The sequence below is a fragment of the Chrysochloris asiatica genome, unplaced genomic scaffold, assembly GCF_000296735.1.
Source record: "Chrysochloris asiatica unplaced genomic scaffold, ChrAsi1.0 scaffold00030, whole genome shotgun sequence".
NCBI classification, from domain to species: domain Eukaryota; kingdom Metazoa; phylum Chordata; class Mammalia; order Afrosoricida; family Chrysochloridae; genus Chrysochloris; species Chrysochloris asiatica.
The window spans coordinates 10,011,477-10,018,825 of record NW_006408548.1 but is presented as its reverse complement, the minus strand read 5'-3'; the positions used below and the strand labels follow the sequence as shown (position 1 = coordinate 10,018,825).

Sequence of the window (7,349 nt, the reverse complement as noted above, 5' to 3'; positions counted from 1 at the left end):
CCCCCCCAATCGCAGAGCCCCCACTCACCCGCACCACCTGACTGCCCTGGCAAAACAGAAGCTTGTCATTTTTAATTGCTGATTTAGAATAATCCATTTTTTATCCAGGACTAAACCCAAGTGTTCACATACTATAGCAGTGGAACACAAATAAATTATAGATTTACCAACCATCAAGTTGCTATCTTAATGGGAGAAAAGGCACACATATCCAAGATCCTTTGAGATAAAAAAAACTAGTTTAAATGAAATCTACATTATGACAAAAATTTCTTGATTCTTTCAGAATTTTTAATGGCCTGTTTATGAAGTTTCTATATACACTGAGCTATGAAAAACAGTGTTTGAAACTATTTAGGTTAGATTAATAAGGTCAAAATGGAGAAGACGTATTGGCTGTTGTTAAGTGCTGTTGAGTTGGTGCTGACTCATATACACCCTGTATAGCATTTCCTAGGAGAGGCTGTTGAATTTAAATGTCCAACCTTTCAGTTTAAACCAACCCTGGAGTTGAATGCTTATCTTACAACACCATTATCAGGACTACTTCTACATAATGGAGAAGAGTGGGTCCTAAATCTAATTCCATATGAGTGGCATCTTATAAAGGAGCGAACAGACACAGACATACATGCAAAAAAGGGCAGATGCCATGTGAAAATGGAAGCAGATTGCCTCTATAAACCCAGGAATGCCAAGGATTGCTTAAGACTCCTTGAGAGCTTAAGAAATTTAAGAAGGACCTCTCCTAGAGATGATGACTTGATTTTATCTTTCTAGTCTCCTGATGTGAAAAAATATATTTGCATTCTCTAAAGTCACCCACTTGAGTTGCTTTGTTCTGACAGCAATAGGAACATGAAGACACAAAGAATAGTCAGTTCCCTCTCTTGTTTTTCTGCAGATGCTTTGCCATTAGGAGTGATTTCAGCTGCAGTGACTTAAACACAAAGATATTAAATTATATCACCACTCTCAGAAAGTTTGAAGGAAGACTGGTTGGCACAGTGGCTCAATGATGTTTTTTAAAGACCTCTTTCTAACTCTTCCTTCTGCAGTTTTCAGTGTGTTTGTAGTGTTCCCTTTAGTTAGTCCAAAATGACTATACCAACTCTGAACAACACAGATTCCTATATTCACATTAGGAATCCTAGCAAGTAGGAAAAAGGACTTGCCTTACTATTTGTGCTTTTATCAGAGAGGTAAATCTAATTGTCTAATTGTTTGTTAATTATTTTTGTCTTAGCAACCCATGAGGTAGGGAGAGTGAGTATTTGGCTTTGTGTGGGGTTTGGGAATGAATAATGAATGGGGCATTGATTATTTCTGACACCATCTTTGGGAGAAAACAGTTTGTTCTACTTCAGATGTTTCTTATGTATTGTCCAACCTGAAGTATGTTCTGTATCAGTGATTGTCATACTTTAGTATACATATGAGTCACTTGGGGATCTTGTTGAAACACAGATTATAATTCATTCGATCTGGACAAGGAGCTGAGAATTTGCATTTACAACAAGCTCCCAAGTGATGACAGTGGTGTTGGTCCCAGGGCTATACTTCGTACTAAAGTTCAGTATATCATCTCTCTCTCTTTTCTGTTTGGTGTCTGCATAATTGTACCTTCATTATTTCATATTTTACTTTCTAATTTATTTTTCTGTACTCATTGCAGTTTGCACTTTTTAAAAAATTTTATTTTACCTGGGCGTATAGTCAATTTCTGGAGCCCTGGTGTGGCACAGTAGGCTAATGGGCTGGAAAGCAAGATTTGTTAGATCCACAAGGTCAGTGATTCAAGCTCACCAGCCACTCCTTGAAAACACTATACAAGGTCACTATGAATTGGAAATGATTCAAGGGCACTTAAGAGTTACAACAACAACATAGCTGATTTTTCAGGAGCCCTGGTAGTATAGTAGATTATGTACTGGGCTGCTAACCACAAGGTTAGCCGTTTATATCTTCCAGTTGCTCCATAGGAGAAAGATGAGGAGGCTTTCTGCTCACATAGAGACACAGTGCTTTGGAAACCCTATTTATAAAGGGTTGCTAGGAGTCAGAACTGACTTAGTATCACACAACCACCACCACCATTGTCCGTTTTGAATGAGATAGTATTGTAAGGAGTTTTGCACAAAAAAATTTTAGTTGCAAATCCCTTTAACCTTCTCTTCTTTTTTTTTAAACCCTTGTTTATTTAATTTAGAAAGTGTTGCCTTATTCCCCTTATTTCTTTCTTGTAAAATTCTTTATGAAGGAGAAAATGTAAGTTTTCAAAGTGACAAAGTTAACGTTAGTGGCATGATATTCTATTGGTAAGGAAAAGAAAACTCTGTGTTCTCATGTAAAAACAAACCATATAGAGTAGCATGGTGATGGTGTGCTGAGCTGTTTTTGACTCATAGCGACCCTGTATAGCAGTTGTTGTTGTTGTTGTTAAGTGCCGTCGAGTCGGTTTCGACACATAGCAGTTACAAGGCTATAAATATTTATGAGCACAGAAATCCTCATATTTCTCCTGCAGAACAGCTGGTAGTTTCGAACTGTTGACCTTGAGGGTAGCAGCCCAACTTGTAACCACTAGGCTATCAGAGTTCCTTGAGTAGCACGGTTGTTGCTGTTGTTGTTGTTGTTAGGTGCCGTAAGAGTCAGAATATGCACAGTAGAACGAAACAGTGTCCAATTCTTGAGTAGCACGGTACTTACCTCTAATAACAACTGAAAGGCTGTGACTGCATTTAATTGTCAAAGGATTCTTTATTCTTTTACCAATTAAGCCTTGTTTTCTTTAACTGTAGAATTCACAGGAAAGGAAACAGTATTTCTCAGGTAATGTTATTCTGTTTTTTTTTGTTTTTTTTTTTTAATTATAAGATCACAGTAGCATTATTTGTAACAATGATATATTGTCAATTTGCAGATTTTCAGTTACACTGAAAACTAAACAGGCTTTTCATAGACCAATCAAGAAAGCATTTATAGCCATGGTTTTACTGGAAAATGTATTGTGACATCTAGTCAAACAGTGTACACACATAATATCTTCCCATTGGTCAAACCGGATGTGTTATTGCTGTTGTTGTTAAATACCCTTGAGTCAGTTCCAACTCACAGCAGCCTTGCATAGGGTTTGCAAGCCATGGCTGGTGAGGATGAACCACCGACCTTACAGTTCAAACTGACTGTGCTGTCAAGTGTTTGTCCTACAGCACCACACCAGGATCCTTTAAGTTGCTAGGTGCCATAAGGTCGGTACTGACCCATAACAATCTTATTAAAAACAGACGGAAACACTGCCTGGTCCTGGGCCAATCTCACAATTGTTGGTACGCCTGAGCCCTTTGCTGCTGCAACTCTGCCAATACTTCTACTTGGGGGTCTTACTTTTTTTTCTGCGACTCACCACTTTACCAAACATGATATCCATCTCAAGTCACTGGTCCCTCCTGACAATATGTCCGAAGTATGAGAGACTAAATCTAGCTATCCTGGCTTCCACCTTCCAATACAGACTGGTTTGTTCTTTTGGCAGTCCATGGTACTTTCAGTATTCTCATCCATTATCATAATTCATATGCATCAATTCATTCATGGTCTTCCTCATTCACAGTCCAGCTTGTGCATGCATATGAGGTTAATGAAAATCCCATGGCTTGGGTGAGGTGCACCTTAATCCTCAAATTGACTTCTTTGCTCTTCAACACTTTAAAGAGGTCTTGTGCTGCAGATTTGCCCAGTACAATATGTCATTTAAAATCTTGACTGCTGCTTTCATGAGTGGTTATGGTTGATCCAAGCAAAATTAAGTTCCTGACAACTTCAAGTTTTTCTTCGTTTATATGGATGTTGTTTATTGGTCAGGATTTTTGTTTTCTTTACATTGAGATGCAACACATACTGAAAGCTGTGGTCTTTGATCTTCATCAGTAATTATTTTAAGTCCTCATCACTTTCAGTAAGCAAAGTTGTATTATTTGCAAATGGCAGGTTGATAATGAGACTTCCTCCAATCCTGACTCCATGTTCTTATTCATTTAATACAGCTTCTCACATTATTTGCTCAGCATGCAGGTTGAATAAATATGGTGAAAGAATGCAACCCTCATGCACACCTTTCCTAATTTTAAACCATTCGGTGTTCCCTGTTCTGTTGAAACAACTGCCTCTTGGTCTATGTACAGGTTCCTCATGAGCACAATTAAGTATTCTGGAATACACATACTTTGCAATATTGTCCATAGCTTGTCATGATCCACACAATTCAAAGCCTTTGCATAGTCAATAAAGCACAGGTAAACATCTTTCTGATATTCTCTGCTTTCAGCCAAGATCCATCTGACATCAGCAGTGATATTTCTTGTTCCATGTACTATTGTGAATCCAGCTTGAACCTTTGGAAATTCTCTGTCAATGTATGGTTGCAGTTGTTTTTGCAGTATCTTCAGGAAAGTTTCACTTGTGTATAATATCAGTGATATTGTCGAATGATTTCTGAGTTCCTTTGTGTGTCCTCTCTTTGGAATGGGCACAAACAAATACAGATATTTTCCAGTCAGTTGGCCAGGTAGTTTTCCTCCACATATCTTGGCATAGATGAGTGAGTGCTTCCGGTGCTGTATCAGTTTGTCAAAAGATGTCAATTTGTATTCCATCAATACCCAGTGCCTTGTTCTTTGCCAATGACTTCAAGTCACCTTGGACTTCTTCCTTCAGGATCACTGGCTCTTAATCATATGGTAATTCTTGAAATGGTTGAACATTGACCATTTCTTTTGGTACAGTAACTCTGTATATTCCTACCTTTTTTTTTTTTTTTTTTGATGCTTTCTGTATCATTCAGTATTTTGTCTATAGAATTCCACAAGTCAAGGTTTAACATTTTTCATCAGTTTCTGCAGCTTGAGAAATGCTGAGCGTGTTCTTCCCTTTTGGTTTTCTAACTCCAGGTCTTTGCATATTATTTTTAATAATATTTGACTTTGTCTTCTCTAGCTGCCCTTTGAAATTTTCTGTTCAGCTCTTGTACCTCCTCAATTCTTTGATTTGCTTTAGCATCTCTACACTGAAGAGCAAGTTTCAGAGACATCCATTTGGGTCTTTTCCTTCTTTCTTGTTTTCTCTATGACCTTTTGCTTTTTTCCTGTATGATGTTCTTGATGTTATCCCACAACTCTTCTGGTCTTCAGTCTTTAGTGTCTAATGCATCAAATCTGCTCTTTATATGATCTCTATATTCACGTGGACTATATTCAAGGTCATATTTGGCTCTCATAGATTTGTTTTATTTTTTTCTTCAGCTTCAACCTGAATTTGCATGTGAGCAATTGATGGTTTGTTCCATATTCTGCCTTTACCTTTGTTTTGGTTGATGATGCATACCTTTTTCACTGTCTATTTTCACAGATGTAGTCACTTTAATTTCTGTGGATTCCATCTGAAGAGGTCTGTGTGCATAATCTTTTTTTATGTTGCTTAAAGATGTTACTTGCCATGAAGAAGTCATTGGTCTTTCAAAATTGTATCATGCGATCGACAGCATTGTTTCTACTGTTGTTCTTGTTAGGTGCCATCCAGTTGGTACCGACTCATAGCAACCTTATGCACAGCAGAATGAAACACTGCCTGATCCTAGGCCAACCTCACTATTGGTGCCACACTTGAGTCCAGTGATGCTGCCACTTGGCCAATCCATCTTGCTAGGGGTCTTCCTCTTTTTCTCTGACCCTCCACCTTACCAAACATGATATCTTTCTCCAGTGATTGGTTCCTCCTGACAATATGTCTGAAGTATCAGAGATGAAGTTTGGCCATTTTGGCCTCCAGGGAGCACTCTGGTTGTACTTCTTCCAAAATGGATCTATTGGTTCTATGGGCAGCCCATGGCACTTTCAGTATTCTCCTCCAACACCATAACTCAAATGTTTCAATTCTTCTATGGTCTTCCTTATTTACTGTCCAAATTTCACATGCATATGATCTGAGGTTATTGAAAACAGGATGGCTTGGATCAGGCACACCTTAGTCCTAAGCTAACATCTTTGCTCTTCAACACTTTAAAAAAAGTCTTGTGCAGCAGATTTGCCTAATGCAATGTGTCCTTTGATTTCTTGATTGCTGCTTCCATGAGTGTTGATAGTTGATCCAAGAAGAAGGAAGTCCTTCACAACTTCAATCTTTTCTCCATGGATAAGAATGTTGTTTATCGGTCCAGTAGTGAGAATTTGTGTTTTCTTTACATTGAGATGCAATCCATACTGAAGGCTGTGCTCTTTGATCTTCATCAGTAAATATTTGAAGTCCTTTTCAGTTTCAGCAAGCAAGGCTGTATTATCTGCAAATCGTAGCTTGTTAATAAGTCTTCCTCCAATCCTGATGCCACATTTTTCTTCTTTTAGCCCAGCTTCTTGGATTATTTGCTCAACATACAGGTTGAATATGTATGGTGAAAGAATACAACCCTGTCGTACACATTGTTTCTATAACCAAGGCTGTATTTTTCAAGTACTCATCCTTCCTCTTTCTTTCCAACCCTTGCATTCCACTTGCCAGTCATTATCAATACATCTTAATTGCATGTTTAATCAATTTCAGAAGAAGTTGGTAGAATTCTATAGTTTCATTGTCACCGGCTTTATTAGTTGGTGGATAAATTTGAATAATAGAGGTATTAACTGGTCTTCTTTGTAGGTGTACAGGTACTATCCTATCACAGACAGTGTTGTACTTCATGACTGATCTTGATATGTTATTTTTGATGATGAATGCACCACCATTCCTCTTCAATTTGTTATTCCAGGTATAATATGATTGTCAGATTCAAAATTGCAAATAACAGTCCATTTCAGCTCATTAATGCTTAGGATATCGATGTTTATGCTTTCCATTTCATTTTTGACAATTTTCAATTTTCCTAGATTCATGCTTAGTACATTCCATGTTCTGATTATGAATGGATTTTTTAAAATGTTTTATTGTGAATTATGTGATAGTTTACATGGGAGAACATTAGTTTCACATTCATCCTATCCTATCGTATATCATGTCATTGCCATGGTTAAAATCCCCTCCATGCATCATCAAACAACCAAAGTGCATACACTACAAGTCCCGGTCGTCAGCACACAGCCCCTCTCCCTCTCTGGGTCTAAAGTCCCCAGCTGCTCCATCTCTCCACGTCATCATCTCTACCTCCATCTCAGGCACCACTGCTTCTCTGGGTATGGTCCTGCTCTCCGCTTTTCTCCCTTGATGTTTCCAGGGACCTCTGCTCCTAGACTGCAAAGTTAATCACTCCCCTTCTTGCTACAAAAGGTCTACATTTACATTTCCAACCCTCACAATCAGTC

The 7,349-nt window shown here is 38.2% G+C and overlaps 1 pseudogene; it reads right to left on the bottom strand.

Moving 5' to 3' along the window:
* Window positions 1–5,506, bottom strand: part of LOC102821766 — a 15,178-nt pseudogene extending 9,672 nt beyond the window's left edge.
* Window positions 5,507–7,349: the final 1,843 nt, after the last annotated feature.